Raw genomic sequence first — 18,602 nt, 5'->3', positions numbered from 1 at the left:
ATTTTTATGTTCTTTTATTATTTATTATTACATATATTTATACTTTTTATTGTATATATATATATATATATATATATATATATATATATATATATATATATATATATGGATCTCCTACTGATGATCAAACTTCCAAAAGACTGACATTCATATGGCCGAGACCATATGATCGACTTTTGGAAGTTCGAACGTTTCATTTTCACCACTGTAGTGAAATCTTGTAGTTGGTATATTTTTTACAAGTTCAAAATTTCAAAAGTCGAACATATGGTCTCTCGGCCATATGGGTTTCGGCTTTTTGTATAGTATGTGTGTGTGTGTGTGTGTGTGTGTGTGTGTGTGTGTGTGTGTGTGTGTGTGTGTGTGTGTGTGTGTATTTGAGGGCAAGTTTAATGATGAGTGGTAGACGGAGAAGTCACAGTCTGAGTTCCTGTAACCCACACAACAAAACATTTCATGGATTTTTTTTACTTCCATCACTGCTCTCATTTTATTCCGTGGTTATGGTTTTGGACTGTTTTGGTCTATGTATACAATTATAGTTGTGCTCTTTGATTTTCAGAATGAAAGGGGTATAGTGGTGGAAGGATATTTTAGGTCAAATTTAACTTTAAGTATTTTTGGTATATATGCATCGATTAGTTGTTTTCTGAGGTACTTTTCCTAAGCATTTGATGTACTTTTGCATATTGTAGTATTTTTATTTTTTTAATGTTGCATTTTATCTATATGATTTACAATATTAGAGAATATTTTATACTCTTTTTTTCCTGTGTTTCTGTGTACTGACTGATTTTTAAGCATTATTCTCTTAGTTTGTTTTTGTATTATTATTTTCTGGTTTTGTTGAAATAGTTATATGTTTTGTGTTTGATTTAGGTGGGGGTGCTGTGATCATTATATTGTGTCTTTTGGGTTGATGTATATTTGATTATTTAATGCTTTTTAAAATAAAGTGAATGGGAAAGATTTACTTTTTTATTTTTGTATTGCTTAAGTTTTTTTTTTTTTTTTTTTGTGGTTGGGTTTTGTGTTTTAAGGTGTTTTATCATTGAATTATATTTTTGCGGGGTATTTTATGTTTTCTTTGGTGGTTTCATTTCTCTCATTGGGAGAAGTAGGTCTTCTGATATGGTTGGTATACGTTTGTTAGGATGATATAATCGGCCTGTATAGATGTTCTATTATTTATATCAAGTAAGTGTTTTTATTTGACTATCTTTTGGGGCCCAAGTTTGAGACATGTTTGCATACAATCAAATTACAGAAAATAGAGTATATACAATGGAGTAAAACTAAGACCTTTAACAATATTTTGCCATTTGTTAAGTTGATTACAGAATTCTTATCGAGCATAATTGTGATTTAGTACACAATATATACAAGGTCCTGGTAAACTAAACTAAATAGGAGAGTCAGTGTAGTAGATTAGTGGAGGCACACAGCAGGAGAAAAGGATGTAAGCGTGATGTTGTCTTAAAAAGAAGTGGGTGGGTGTAGATTATTAAGCAAGGAGGGGTAAAGGGTAAGAGTGAATGGCATGCAAAAGTTGTTAAGGGAGTGATTAGGTAAGAGAAGTAATGATTAGTTAACTAGTTATGAAGTGAGCAGTGACAGAAAAGGAGCAAGTAGTATGGATGAGATGACACAAGGGTGGGAAGGCTGATGAATGTTGAAGGGAAGGTAGAACTTCTTTTTAACTGAAAATGTTCATGATAACCTATTATTAAGTGTAGTAGCAGACACAGCAGACAATAATACCTAAGATTAAACAAGCCACTATTGATGGAGTACTCCATTGGGTGTTTAAAGGCAAAGTTAGATCTGTTTTACATAACAGATGAGCTTATTTCACAGTCTAACATCATTTTTTGATAGGGATAAGTTGCTGTTAGAAGTAGTTTGCATTTTACCAGAGAACCATATGTAGTGTATATACTGACAGGTAATAATAAACTCACAGCTTTTCCCATCCCTTTGCTTATAATACTTTTGAGCAATATTCAGTTTTTGAATTTTAGTTTTTTTATAAGAGCAAAGGTACACCTATCTTACACTGCAGAAATTTGAAAGTTCAATGAAAGAACCGTTTTCATCCAAGATGTCAGTGTACCTCCAGTCTGACAGGAATAATATTATACTGTGACTGCTATGTGATTGGAAATTTCGTGCACCCCTGGGATGAGCCCAAAAATAGTCCAGTAGGATCAGTGCTCTACTATGGTAAACACATATAAAAGCAAGTCTTATAGTTACTCTGACCTTTGCCATATCGTTATGATTTTTTTCTTCAGATTCTTTCTTGCTTCTTATAATTTTACTTATTTTTTAATAAGGTTAGAGCTACACAGGTGTACCTAAACTGTTAAGTCATTATAGCATTACTGCATTACAACATGTTTTTTTCTCATTCAGTTCCTACTCATGGCACTGTGTATGTATATATATATATATATATATATATATATATATATATATATATATATATGTATGTATATATATATATATATATATATATATATATATGTGTGTGTGTGTGTGTGTATATATATATATATATACATATATATATATATATATATATACACACACACACACACACACACACACACACACACACACACACACACACACACACACACACACACACACACACACTCACATATGGAGTCTGCATGTTCTTCCTAAGTACTTCTGCACTGTCTGTCTTGAAATGGACCATTGTCCTGTCCTGGATTAATTCTAGCCTTATACCTGTTGTTTGCCAGGATAGGCTCCAGCCTCCCTCATTCTGAAATTTGATTAAGCAAATTCTGAAAATGGTATGCTTGCACTAAAACACATGTATGAAGATTGCTTATGTATTACAGTATAAGGGCATAATGTTCACAAATTTCTTATTGCATAAACAAGAAAATGCTCTTCAGTCTTACTTTATATTACGCTACTTTTCAATGTGTGTTACCTGGATGAATTTGCAGCTCATCAGTATCAGCTCACCTGTGACCAAACTGGTGGCCATTTTTTTTACATAACAAATCATTGTTGGTTCTGCTTTTATTTTTGTGCCACTACTAATTCAGTGTGTTTGGTATTTTCTCCATCACAGTTCTTTATGTTGTTAGCATATTTAAACTAAGGGGTATGGAGGTGAAACCTCTCACTTGAGGTATGCAAGGGGGCTTGCCCCTGCAAAAAATGCTTTATTTTTGAAGATTCTACAAGCTATAGCTGTGGCTTCAGCTAGTTTGTTTTACCTGGTTGAAGCTGTAGTGTGATGAAGCTGTAGGGTGTGAGTGTGTGTGTGTGTGTGTGTGTGTGTGTGTGTGTGTGTGTGTCCGTGTGTGTACATGTGTGCATGTGTGTCTGTGTGTGTGTGTGTGTGTGTGTGTGTGTGTGTGTGTGTGTGTGTGTGTGTGTGTGTGTGTGTGTGTGTGAAGTTGTTCTGTGTATGGAGGGAGGGAATATGAAGTGCGTCATTGGGTCAAAGAAGTGCACAGTTTCTTGTTCTTTCAGTGCAAGTACCAGGGAGAAATGATGGCACCAGTTATACCATGATTAACACTTACCCTACAGATGCTCAGTCATCTCTCTCTCTCTCTCTCTCTCTAAAAATATATATATGGATCTACTTTCATTAATCAAATTTACACTTACCCGAACCACTAAACATCAAACCAACTTCATCGAAACATTATTATTCAAAGCAGCAGATAACTGATATTTTTTCTAAGGGAAACAAACCACTTGACCATCAGGGAAAACAAAAAAGAAACTGACACAAATTAAACCCATTAAATTGGGAGGCTTTGCCTCCCACATCCCCCCTAACTAAATTTGCCAACTCTGAGATCGTACTAGACTGGAGCAAAGGGCAAAGTTCACCCTGGTGGCCAAGTGGTTCATTTCCCCTAGAAAAAATTAAAGGTGATCTGTTGATTCATAATAATAAGGTTGTGGTGGAGTCATATTGCATTTTCCAAATTCGGGTAAGTCTAAATTCGATTAATGAAGGTAGAAGTAGCTCTTTTAAAGCTTCAAAATGCACAATTCTATTGAAAGGTTTAATTTGACTTATTGTGTTAGGGAAAAAGAATTGAATTAGCCACTAGGCCTCCAGATGCCATGGAGTTATAAATGCTCTGTGGTGAAGTTTAGAGCTTTTTTTTTTCCCTAAATTTTTGATCCAGTGATATCTTGAATAAAACTAAGGATTAAGAAAAGAAATTCTGTCCAGGAAAAATAAGAAGACAAACACTTGAAACAATGCATGCCTCATATCTGGGGAAATAGCATGCAGAGAAACAGCAAGATATATTACGTAGTGTCCAGGAATGCCACCTCAAACAGCAAGGTACTACAGAGTTGTTATATACTGTAAATATGGAAAACAGCACCAAAAAAACAAAAGCAAGAAAATAGTCAGAAAACAGCTTCTTTGCTGTTCAACCAGCACAGCACAGCTCATTCAGTAAGCGCTTATGTCTAATGCTAGACTTCCTCAGACTAAATGAGAAAAGACAAAACACCTCTTTTATACAATAAAGAAAGCAACTGGGTAATTGAATAATTATTCAATTAATACAAATACAATTTAAAAATATATTTATAAGCTCAGGTTTAAATACAGCTTAAAAAACAATACTAAAATTTATAAATACTTATATGCAAGTATTTATTGCCATTGTTTAATGTTTTAACCTTTTTCTTTTTAAATAAATTTTAAAATGTTCTTTGTCGTTGAGGCCAGGGAGTATACTTGCTCGATTTGACTATCCAGCATTATTCCCTCCAATCTAGTTTTTCTTCTGCTTCAAATCTATTGTCAAAATCTAGTACCTTGTCCAGCACTAGAAATCTAGGAAACCCCTTATACATAGTAATGCTATAATGCTTTCCCCATGTATTGGTAATATCCTCCTTTTTATAGCATACAGATGTTTATGTATTCTCTATAAAGTTCCCTGGTAGTTCTATCAATGTAATATGAAGCACATTCTGAGCAAAGAGATAAATAAGCTTCAGATTTATATCTACAAATATTCGTATTCAACACTTTAATTGTAATACTGTTAATGTAAATTTCTGCTGGACCCTTAAATAAATATTTACAATAACTACAATTTAAACACTTCCAAACCATTTCTTTTTCTTTACCAAAATATTTTATTTTATCTTGAAAAATATTTTTGAAATTCTTTCCTTTTTTATTAATAAAGGTGGGAGCATCACCCACCACTTTTCTAACATCTGGGTAGCTACTTAAAATGTTTCAATTATCTCTCAGCAGATTCTTAATGTGCTTACCTTCTAAAGAATATGGGACAACCATCCCAATCTCATAATTTTTGGCTTTATATTTCTGATCTTGTCCAGTAGTCTCATTCTGCTTGCTCAGAATCCCCCTGTTCTCCTTGATTTCATAAAATTTCTCTTTAGCAATATCCTCAGGATAGCCTTGCACTATAAATGTATCACCCAGGGCCTTACCTTCTTCAAGGAATAAATCCTCACAGTCAGTTAAATCACTAATTCTTCTTAATTGCCCTTTGACAACATTATACTTCATATTCATGGGGTGCATGCTAACATACTCTAAATAAGTGTTGTTTTGAATTTTTCAAGTTGTGTCAGCTGCAGTATGTACCGTAAAATTCCAAAGCAAGATTTGACAGCATACCCAATAACAGGAAGTAAACACATACTTGATGAATGCAGCAAATGAACTGAAATGTACAAATGTCTTAAAACACACAAGAAAGCACCTTCTGCTACAATGAATTATGATCAGATGTCTGATAATAAATGGTTCATGTGTTCTCTAAATGTATGTTAAGATTCACCTCTCAAGCTCTGCTCACAAAGTGAATTTCCTTGACATCCATTTCTCGAATACACAAATTGCTTATTCTCAGACATCTGATTATAATCCAGTACACTGACCTTTTATGATTGCACACTAAGTCTCTCAAATGAAATATGTGATGTTCTTCAGATTGATCACTGCTGCAGTAACCTTAGCTATATGGGTTATATCCTGCCAAGGATATGACAGAAAACCGGCTTCCAAAGTTTCAGGGTACCTTCCACATGCCCAAACTGTTGAGCAGCTTGAGTTGAGCTTTACTAAAAGTAAAACTGGATGCAAAGCCCTTCAGAACTTTACTGTTGTTAAACAGTACTCTCCTCTGAGGCTTTTGAGGATCTATGGTTGACATAGTTCCCTTTGTGGAACAAGACTTCCATTTTCTTATCTTTTGATGATGTTTTATTACTTTCCTCTTCAGGGAAGTTATTTTAGAGCTAAGAGTGTTGTGTTTTAATGGATTGGTTCAAGACTGTAATGTACTTTTAAGCAGAGCACTCATTGTTTCTGTCAGTTTAAAAGTAGTGTTATCTAACTGATAAACTATTTTCTGTGGAGAAAATTATGTTTATTGTAAGCTTATGGGACAGCCATAATGTTTGAAAGTGTTTTTACTGTGTTTTGTTCTGTAAAAAACTTTCATGGACTGGTAGTTTTACTGGCATTATTGGTTGTTTTCCCCAGGAGAGAGGCACCCACAGATGTTACTTCTTCCAGCCACAAAGAAAAAGCTAAACAAACGGCCTTTGACAGCATAACAGGGTAGCAGTTTGCATCAGTCACAGGTGGGTGACTCTGCTGTGGCCATTTGCTGCACCACAGACCATACTTCTTTTCCCCCAGATCCCTCTGGTGTAGCACCTACAGCCACTATGGACCATTGGGCCAGCCATGTCCTCTGCAGCAATTGGGATCCCAACAGTTGGCTAGGGAGAACCACTCTTGTCGATCCTGAGAGAGGGAACAGGGAAGGTTTCCCTGTTATGTCAGAATGCTGTGCCCATCCCTCAGGAAGCCTCAGCTGCCATTAGTAACATGACTGGCCCCATTTTTTCATGTCAAAAGGAAACAGAAAACAAAGCAGGTATCTACTGCTCCTAAAATTTCTTGGATAGGAGTAGTTTATTGGGACTGGCTCAGAGTTTGATGCAGGCTATGGATCCTTCATGCAGAGCAGTTTCTGGTAAAAGAAAGAGGGACGCTTCCTTTCCAGGAGAGATTCAAGATTCTGAATCTGAACAGGAAGAGGAAGTGATGGATTCCGGATTTTTTCCTCAGATTTCTGATTTAGACTCAGAGGCAATCCCTCTTTCTGATTCTCCCTGTGGATGAGACTATTACTGGAATGTCCCATTGCATTCAGTGGAAGAACACTGAGGTTTCTCAGTCTCTCAAAAAATACTATGAGTGGTTACAAAAGGATTCCAGAACCTACACCCATTCCTCCTGTCCTGTCTGCCTTTGAGGATGCGTGTCTTACTACCTGCAATTTTCCTGATAGTCATCCAGCTGTCTCTAAAAAGGCGAGAGGATGGATAAAGTTAAATTTTTACACACTAGTCACAAAGCTGACTCAACAGCTATAGCCTTAGTTCAATCTTCTGCTGATAAGCAGGTAGTTCCAGTCCTACTCTTTCTAATAAGGATGGGAAAAGCATAGGTATGCGGGAAAAGTGTATACTTCTGCAACTCTGAATTTTAGAATTTTAAATTGTCAGACTCATTTGTTAAAGTTTAGTCTGACATACTGTGAAAGTATTTGGAATGTTTTATCTGCAGTTTCTTCTTGTGAAGAAAAAACTACTTTAAATAACTTAATTTCTTCTATTGCACAGGTCAATGCTCATTTGCAGTTTATGTATGTTTTGTTGATATTTCTTCCAGGGCTATGGCCACTGGTATGGTTTTAAGAAGGTTTTCCTTGGCTGCACTCTCAGAATCTTCTAGATGATGTTAACAATGAGATTATAAATTCTCCCTTGGATAGAGATTTAGTATTTGGCCCTCTGCTTCAGAGTTGGTCAAAAAGTGTGACAAAAGGGGCAAGCTGATCCAGGAATGTCTAAGATTTTTCAGACCTCGTTTTCCAAATGGGATTTTCTTTCTCTGCTCCAAGTTTTGGCAAAAAACAAAATAAACAGTCACAGCAGAATTTACGTAAACAAACGTTTAAGAAGAAATGGCAAACAGGTTCCAAAAAGAAGTCTCAAACCACCCAAAAGTAAGGACCTGAATGACTATTAAAGAGACGTTGTGACCCCATTTTTCTCTTTGGCAACAGGTTGTTTTAGACAAATGGGTTATGAAAATCATTCATCAAGGTTACAAATGGCAGTGGGAGGAAATTCCTCCTTTCCAGGGGGTCATTCGTCATCCTGCACACCAGACTGTTTGTTTCCACCTTTTCTTTATCATATGCTGCCATAAGGAGTGATAGAACCAGTTTGTCCTTACCAGGTGGGGAAGGGGTTTTATTCAAGGATGTTCCTAGTCGCAAAGAAGGAAAATACTTGGAGACCAGTTCAGGATCTTTCTTTCCTAAACCTGTTTGTAATAGTGCCCAAATTCAAAGTGTCACTTCACAACTACTTGCCTCTTCTTCCTCTTTCAAGTTTCCTGGTAACACTAGACTTAAAAGATGCTTACATCACATTCCTATTTATCCAGACTTCAGGTGTTTCTTAAGGTTTTGTGTATCTGTATCACATTATCAGTTCTCTGCCTTACCATTTGTTCTATCCACTGCACTGAGTGTTCACAAAGTGTCTAGCTATAGTTATAGCTCATTGCATGCTACAAGGTATCTATATTTTTTCATATTTAGATAACTTGCTTATCTTTGCAGAGTTTTTTTTTCAAAATGTCAAGAATCTCCCTGTTGGGTGAGAGGTCTCTTGCACAGGCTGGGATTCTAAGAGAAAATTCAAACATCTTTCTTGACTCTTCACACAGGATTGTGTTTCTGAGATGTCAACTAGACACCTCAGTTCAAAGAGCTTTTCTTCCACAGGAAAATATATCTTTATTTAGATCTATTTCTAAGGTTTTGCACTCAGACTTTAGTAACTGTGAGGGAATACCTCAGGGTTTTGGGTCTCATGTACCTCACTCATGCATTATAGACAAGATCACTAAATTAGGTATCAACCCTTTTAATCACCCACAGGATAGCCAACTCTCTCAATGATAGGACCCAAGAGGTAAAAATAGGTATTATACCATGACCCCCCATTAATATTCCAAAACGCACACGCTGATTGGCCAGCGTGCACGTTGTAAATCGACTTATACTAATGGAAAAAGGTTCGGTCGCCCGGACTTTTTCCATTAGTATAAGTCTCTTTTAAAACACTGTCTCGCTATGTTAAAAGAGTTTAACATAGCGACACAGTGTGTAAAAAGCAACGGAGATCTTACTTTCTCCGTTGCTTATTTTAAAGCTGTCTTGCTATGTTAAACCCATTTAACATAGCGAGACAGGTTTAAAAAAAAAAAAAGCAATGGAGAAAGCAAGATCTCTGTTGCTTTTTACTGTTTCGCTATGTTAAATGGGTTTAACATAGCGAGACAGCTTTAAAATAAGGAACGGACATCTCCGTTGCTTATTTTAAAGCTGTCTCGCTATGTTAAACCCATTTAACATAGCGAAACAGTAAAAAGCAACGGAGATCTTGCTTTCTCCTTTGCTTTTGGCCACAGCTCTCATGTACTGCGTAGGCATGCGCAGTACATCAGAACTGCCGTGGATACCAGACAGCTGCGGAAGGGCAGCAAAGAGGCATTATACAATGCCATTATTTAAGAAAAGTAATTATTTCTTTTCTTAAATAATGTCATAGTATAATAGCAATAACCCACTTCTGGGTGTGGGTAATGCAGGATTTACCCACGGTTGTCTTTGTTTGGTCCCTCGGGCTTCGCCCTCGGGACCAAACCACGCCAACCGTGGGTAAATCCCGCATTACCCACACCCAGGCGTGGGTTATTGCTATATTACCACCTCCACCAAGAGGCCAATCACTGGCAGAGTCCCCCAGGGTTCAGTACTGGGCGCACTACTTTTTGGCATATATTTTTCTGAAGTGGAAGCAAATACTGAAGGTTTATGGTTTGACTACGTTTGCAGATGATTGTAAGCTGGGGGTTATCACTGACTCCCCTGCAGGCACTAGCATTCTTCAAGAGAGCCTGTCTCTAACTAACAAATGGTGCCAAAGCCATGGTCTTAAAGTTAATGCTAAGAAATGCATAATTGTACAGTTTGGGAAATTAACTGTCCCAGCTAATTACTATGTTGATAATACACCCCTAAGAGTCGACCTAGTCAGAGATCAGGGTACACATGAAGACAATAGTCTTAACTTTGACCACCATGTGGCCACAGTTGTGAGGAAATCCTTTTATGTTGCACAACTTATAACTAAGAGCATGGCACCTAGGTCCAAGAGGTCATTATCTCACTGAACTCTGCTGTTATCAGACCAATTATAGAGTACAATGCTCCCTTCAGTAAGCACCTGACCAGCATATGCAGCAATTAGACCAACCTCGGAGATTCCTTACAAAAAGAATACAAAGCTTAACAAACCTGCCTTATGCAAAGGGTCTTGAAGCCTTTTTCCCTCTATTCAGTCTTCTATAGATTGCTGAGGAGTGATTTATGCCTGGCTTACAAGGCATTCACAAGCCCCACACTTATGACTTTCCAGCTTATTTTTAAGTCAAACAGCACCAGCTATATCCGCAACCTCAAAGGCAATACACAATTCTGTGCAGAGCTCATTGTAAATGGAGCCAACTATACTGAGCCAGAAGATATAGTAAACCTACTGGCTGATAAACTCAGCACCAACTTTACCCCTCTCTCCCCCTCAACTTTCCCTCAGGAAATACCATCAAATATAACTCCCCCTGCTATCACTAAGAAGCAGGTCCTTAATGCTCTCTCTAAGACCAAGAACACTGCATCAATGGGCCCAGACAATATCTCAGAATGCCTTCTAAATAGCATGAAACATGACTTATCAGGGCCTCTGGCATTGCTGTTTAACTATAGCCTCCAAACAGGCTTTGTGCCGCATGAGTGGAGCACAGCAACAGTCATCCCTCTGCACAAAGGTGGACCATCTACAGACCCTGGAAACTACAGACCCATAGGTCTCACTAGTTTTATATGTAAAGCCATGGAAAGAATTATCATGGAAATGATCAGTGATATAGTAATCCTCCAGACACTGGACCCAACCCAGTTTGGTTTCATCAAGGGCAGATCATGCCTACTCAACCTGGTGGACTTCTTTGAGAAGGTCACCAAAGCAATGGATGAGGACAAAATGGTTCACACTGCCTACCTTGACCTGGCTAAGGCATTTGACACAATACCCCACTCAGGCATTGTTGACAAACCAGCATCTGGAGGTTTCCTAATTCTTTCCATGGCTTTGCATATGAGACAAGTGAAATTTATGAGTCTGTAGTTTACAGAGTCTGTAGATATCCCACCTTTGTGCTGAGGGGTGACTTTTGCTGTTCTCCATTCATGGCTATTGGAGGCTACAGTTAAATGGGAATTCCAGAGGGCCTGATAGGTCATGATTCATGCTATTTAGAAGGCATCCTGGGATATTGTCTGGGCCCACTGGTGCAGTGTTCTTGGCCTCAAAGAGTGCATTAAGGACCTGCTCCCTAGTGATAGCAAGTGGAGATTAATTTGATGGTATTTCCTGAGGAAAGGTTGAGGGGAGAGAGAGGGGTAAAGTAGAAGATTAATTTGTCAGCCAGTATGTTTACTATATCTTCTGGCTTTTTTTGCAGATAAGGGAATGCCGATTCCTTAAAACCATAGGTAAGCCTCTACAACCACTATGCACTTTAACACCCAGGGGTCTCTGGCAAGAATGAAAGGTAGGGCTCTGAATTGAAAGTGACAGTTTTTTTTTAATTTCTCCAAGTCTTTTGGGTTTCTAATACCATGATGGGAATGGACCCCATTCCTAAGTCAAAGTATGATTAAAGTTCATGAAATTAGTATTGTTTCAATCTTTAATGTCAGCCAAAAGTATACTTCGGAGCACCTGTAATGTGCCCATTAATGACTCCTTCTGCAATTCATATGGAGTTACATGTGTTGGTAAAATATCTAAATATGATTGTAGGTTCCTTTTTATAAGACCTGCTGCTCCTACTGCTATTGGAGCTATCTGGGTATCTTTATTCCACATTGCTCTCATTTCTGCCTGTAAGTCTTGATATTTTATGACTTTGTGTCTCTCTATATGCAAGACACTGTAGTCACTGGGTGTGGTGATTTCAATGATCAATGCTACTTTTGTCTTCTTTTCATGGACCATTATATCCGGTTTTCTCACATCCATCTTTTGAACTTTTGGTAATGGATGATCCCATGTGATGTAGACTTCATTATTTTCTATGATGCTTTGTGGTTCATGTTTCCAGTGTTTTTCAGCTACTTTAATATTATAATGTTTGCACAATGCCCAGTGTAAGTCTTGCCACATTATTATGCCTTTCAGTATACAATCCTTCTGCCATTAGTATGTCACAACCAGCAACAAGGTATGCGACTGTTTCCAGTTCTGTTTTATAAAACCTACATTTGTCTGTTTCTCTCACATGTTCAATGGACTTAAACCAATGTGTACATGGCCCATTATCTTGGACGTCAAATATTAACGTTTCAACTTTTGGTTTGCATTCGCCTCTCCTTAACCATTTCTGCGTTCGATCCTGATCAAAATGAGGTTCTTCCAGAAGTTTTCTATTCTTGCAACTATATTTATGGATTTTCCACATTTCTTGCCTTCTCATCTGATCCTTCACCTTATATTCTTTCTTTTGTTTTTTGGCACATTCAGTTGCTGTCTGATTTCTATCTACTTCTGGTTTGATTTACATTCCTGCTTGACACTGATATGCTTCCTCTAGACTAAGCAGGGAAGTTATCTTAGATTTATTCTCCTCATGTTGCAAAACTTTCAATAAATTTGGGTCTTGTGAGGTCATTAGATATGTGTGCAGTCCCACAATTGCAGATCTATATATGTAATCAATTTCAAGGTAGCTCATACCTCCTTCAGAATGGGGAATATATAATCGTGGATTTTATAAATCATTTGGTGAGCATGAAACATCTTTCTTGTTTTCCTATCTAATTTATCCAACACATTTTAGGACCAGTCAATCACTCCAAAACTGTAGGTTAGGACAGGAAGAACAAATTGGTTTATAGTTTGAATTTTTTTCTTAGATGTCAGACCTGTTTTCAGGATTAATTTAAGTCTTCTAAAATATTCCTTACTAAGTTTTATTCACATTTGTTTATGTTTTCTTGTTGATCCTTCATCAATTCCCAAATATTTATACACTTTCTCTTGTCCCAAAATGATGATTTCTTGGTGCTGCAGTTTTCCTGCTTTAAAGGTTGCTTTTGCATGTTTATCAAGACCAAATGACATTCTTATACCATCTGAAAATGCTTTGACCACTTGCAGTTGTGCTTTTAGTTCCTCATCAGATGAACTATATAGGTTTAAAACATCTAAAAAAAGTAGATGAGAAGTCTTTACACTTGTTTTCTGGGAACCAAATTGTAGCCATGACCTAATCGGTTAAGTAGACAGCGTAATCGATTAAGGTCAAGACAAAAGAGCAGCAGTGACAGAGAATCACCCTGGAATATTCCCCTTTGAATTTTTATCCCTGGAATAATAATTTGTCCTTTATCATGGCTTAACTGCAAACTGGTTTGCCACTGTTTCATGGTCACAGTAATGTAATCGATCAGTGTAGGGTGCATCTTATACATTTTAAGCACTCTTTTATCCATGAATGTGGGAGACTGTCAAATGTTTTTTCTAGTCTATGCATGCCATATTTAGATTCTTCTCCTTCTTACAGTTTTCCATTATGACTTTAACAGCAAATGATCTTTTGTTACATATGACTTTCTTTTATTACCTTTTATTCTATTGTCATGATTGACTTTTCTTCTAAATGACTATAAATTCTGTTGGCATTAATTCCAGTATATAGCTTATAAGTCAGCGGAAGGTAAGTTATTGGTCTATAGTTTTTAGGTTAGTTTGCAGGTTCAGTCTTAAATAGGAGCATTGCTTTTTTCTGTTGTTAACCAGGTTGGTGTCTGTTCGGGGTGCACATACATATAGTTCTTACTCTTGGCTAAATCTTCATGTAAAGATGTTAATACTTTTAGCCAGAAGTTAGGTACTGCATCTGAGCCTGGGGTTTTCCAATTAGGAGCTTTTTTAACTTTGTTTCAAGTTCTCTGGCTGTTACTTCATCCCATTTCATATCCTGTACTTTTAAACTTCTTATTCTTTTACTTCTATCCATTCAGCATCTCTGTTATGTTCCACATGATCTTCATAGCTATTTCTCTAAAACATATCTATGTCTTCTTTTTTGATGGTGTTTCAAGTTACTTTTGGGTTTATTCCCAGTTCTCTATAAAACCATTTTTGGGTCATCAATAAATTGCTTATTTTGTACTTTTTCTTTATATTTATCTGCACAACTTCTAAGTTTTTTCTGCCTGTGCTGATACTTTTTAGTTTATTGCTTGCAACAGTGTACAAATGATCCTGATCTATTCTGGTACTGAGCATTGCTTTTATCACATCTATTTTTTTACAGTTCTCCCTTATGACCTTGTTTAGCAACAGATGATCCTTTTTTCCATATGACTTTCTTTTATTGCCCTTTTGTTCTATTGCCATGATTGAGTTTTCTTCAAAATGACTATAAACTCTGTCAGCATCAGTTCCAGTGTATAGTTTATATGTAGTTGAAAAGCAAATTATTGGTCTATAATTTTTAAGGTAGCTTGCAGGTTCACACTTAAGTAGGAGCATTGTTTTTCCTATTGTTAGCCAGGTTGGTGTCTGTTCAGGGTGCACATATAAATAGTTCTTACTCATGGCTAAATCTTCATGCAAAGATGTTAATACTTTTAACCAGAAATTAGGTACTGCATCTGGGCCTGGCGTTTTCCAATTAGAGTCTTTTCTTAACTTTCTTTCAATCTCTCTGGCTGTTACTTCATCCCATTTCATATACTGTACCTTTGAGCTTCTTATACTTTCTTTTACTTCTGTCCATTTAGCATCTTTATTATTTTTCATAGGATCTTCATAAGTACTTCTCCAAAAATGTATCTATTTCTTCTTCTTTTTTGAGTGTTCTTTCAATTCCTTTTATTTTGTTTCCCCATTCTCTATAAAACTTTTTGGGGTCATTAATAAATTGCCTATTTTGTACTTTTCCTTTATATTTATCTGTCTATCTTCTAAGTTTTTCTGCCTGTGCTGATATTTTTAGTTATTTGCGATAGTGCATGATAGATCCTGATCCATTATAATATTGTGCATTTCTTTTATCAAGTCTATCTTTCTGACTATTTTTGTTGATCTGTTCCCTCTTCTATTCTCCTCTAACAGTGACACTTCTTCTCTTAACTGCTTTATAGTTTTCTATATTTGATTCTTCCATGATGGTATTAGATTTCTCCCCCTTCTTTTCCCTTACTACCCTGTGTTCTTGTAAAATTTTATCTCTTATTAATTTAGCTGCACAGTAATATATCCTGTTTACTTCTATTATATTCCATGGATCAATGGACAGTCCTAATTACTGTGGTCATTTGTTTTATCAAACTTCTGACGTTTTGTTTTTTATTGATCTTCTTCTGCCTATTTCTTTCATTGATCTTAACATATCTATTTAGCTCTATTAAATCAAGCGACTCTTCTCTTGGCTGATTTTCCTCTAAATTGAGGTCGCTGTATAGGTGGCTCCATTAACAATGAGCTCTGCACACAACTGTGTATTGCCTTTGAGGTTGCGGACATAGCCAACAAATACCTTGTGGTTGTCATTGGCCTGGGAGGCCAAATTTACCTCAGATTTGCCTTGGTAGACTTTATTTGTCCTCTGAGTTGTTTGTTTAGTTTGATGATAATGCTTTTATCCTGCTGGGTGCTGCATCTCCTAATTTTTTTCATGATTTTCAGACCAGGACAGTTGACAACTGTAAACTCCATTCTAAGGCCTTGCAGGAAGTGATGGAAAATAAAAAGGGTCTTTTAGAACCCTTCTGCCTTCAAATGAATTTAATTAAAAGTTTCTGAGATTTGGCTCAGAGAAGACTGTTAGAAAATGTATTTATTTAACATTTGTTCAGTGGGAAAGTCCAACTTGGAACAAAGCCAATTTTCAGTGGAGGCCTGGGGAGAAATGCTCCAGACGCATGTCTTTTTAAAGTGGGAGGAAACCAGAGCACCTGGAGGAAACCCACACGAATGCAGGGAGGGCATGCAGACTCCACACAGAAGGCACCCCAGCCAAGAACTGAATTGGAGAACCTCTTGCTGTGAGGTGACAATGCTACCACTGCACCACTGCGCCATCCATAAATGCTTCAAAATTTCTTAAGAACTACTTATCTGCACATCCTGAACTGACACCAGTCTGGTTAACAACAGGAAAATGGATCTTAAGAGTGAGCCTGTAAGCTATCCTAAAAACTACAGACCAATAACTTGCATTCTGACAATATATAGTATAAAATATACATTGGAATTGATGCTGACAAAGTTTATAGTAATTTAGAAGAAAACTCAGACATGGCAATAGAACATAAGGGTAATGAAAGAAAGTCATATGGAACAAAAGATCATTTGTTGTTCAATAAAGTCATAATGGAGAATTGTAAAAAAGCAGATGAAGCTAAGTATGGTATTGATATTTTACAAAAAGGCATTTGGTGGCATCCCGCATTCATGGATAAAGCTAGCTTACAAATGTATAAGATACACCCTACATTGATCAATTATATTACAGTAACCTTGAAACAGTGGCAAACCACTTTGGAGCTAAGGCATGATAAAGGACAAATGATTATTCCAGAGAGAAAAATTCAAAGGGGCATACTCCAGGGTGACTCTTTGTCATCACTGGTCTTTGTCTTGTCCTTAACCAATTAAGCCATCTACTTTACAGAATAGTTCATGGTTACAATTTGGCTCCCAGGAAAAAACACAAAGTGTAAAGACTTCTTCTCTTCTTTTTGTGGATGATTTATTACTGTATAGTTCATCAGATGAGGAGATGAAAGCGCAATTGCCAAGTGTTCAAAACTTTCTCAAATGATATAAGAATGTCATTTGGTGTTGGTAAATGTACAAAAGCAACATTTAAAGCAGGAAAGCTGCAGCACCAAGAAAATATCAGTCTGGGACAGGAATGTGATATTAAGGAACTTGAACAGGCGGGAGTATATAAATATTTGGGAACTGATGAAGGATCGACAATAAAACATGAATAAATGTGAACAAACCCCAGTAAGGAATATTTTAGAAGACTAAAACTAATACTGAAGGCAGCCCTGACATCTGGGAACAAAGTCCAAACTATAAACCAATTGGTTTTCTTTTTCTAACTTACAGTTTTGAGTTGACTGATTAGCCACAAAAGGTAGTGGATCAGTTGGACATGGAAACCAGAAAAGTGCTTCATGCCTATCAAATGATGATATATAACAAATACTGTATAATAAGATTATATATTCCTCATTCTGAAAGAAGTATGGGCCTCCTAAAATTGATTACACGTATAGATCTGCAATGGTAGGACTGCATACATATCTGCGGACCTTACCAGATTCAAGCATAGTGAAAGTTTTAAAGCATGAGGAGAACAAGTCTAAAATGACTTCTCTGTTTAGTTTAGCAGAAGCATATTGCTGTCAAATGAGAATCTAAATCATACCAGAAGAAGACAAAAATCAGGCAGCAACTGAATGTGCCAAAAAAAACAAAAGAAAAAATATAAGGAGAAGCATCAGATGTGAAGACAAGAAATGAGGAAAAGGCATAAATTTAGTTGTAAGTACAGAAAACTCCTGGAACAACCTCATGTTGATCTGGATCTGACACATGGTTTAATAATGGTGGCCCATGATAGCAGACTATGTACATGATGGTTTACAAAGTCCATTGACCATGTAGGAGAAACAGAGATATGTAGAATCTGATGCATTAATGGTTAAGGAGATGCAAATTTATACCAAAAAATGAAAGGTTAATATTGGCAGCCCAGTATAGTGGACTTCATACTCAGTTTATACATGACAGAAACAGACAAATGTAGATTCTGTAAAACAGAACTGGAAACAGTCACACATGTTGTTGCTGGGTAAGATACACTAATGGCAGAGAACCTGTATACTGAAAGGCATATTAATGCGACAAACCTGTTGCAATACTGAAACAGCTGAGAAGCTTTGGAAACATGAGCCACAAAGCATGAGAATGATGAAGCTTACATCATATGGGATCACCCATTACCAACAGTCATACCTCTCAACCACTTAAGCAAGAAATCTGCACAAAACCTAAAATAATGAGGGGACAAATGATCTAGAATAGTGGGACAGATTTTAAATATTGTTTTAATAAACTTAGAAAATTGTTAGAATAACAGGGTTTGTGATAGCATGCATTTTCTGAAGGATACCAAGTCTGAAGCTAAAATGTTTGTCATTATATAGTGACTTCAGTCCTCCATGATTTGACAGGAAAGCACAGATTTTATGAGGAACATACCAACAATATGAGGCAAAAATCTGGACATTCTGCAAAAATCTGTACAGTTGAGAGGTATACTAACAATTCAAAAAATAGATGAGAGAAAAACAGAT

The sequence above is a fragment of the Protopterus annectens genome, chromosome 5.part0 (assembly GCF_019279795.1).
Source record: "Protopterus annectens isolate FY-2018-M chromosome 5.part0, PAN1.0, whole genome shotgun sequence".
In the NCBI taxonomy this organism is placed as follows: domain Eukaryota; kingdom Metazoa; phylum Chordata; order Ceratodontiformes; family Protopteridae; genus Protopterus; species Protopterus annectens.
This window is presented reverse-complemented; position numbering follows the sequence as displayed.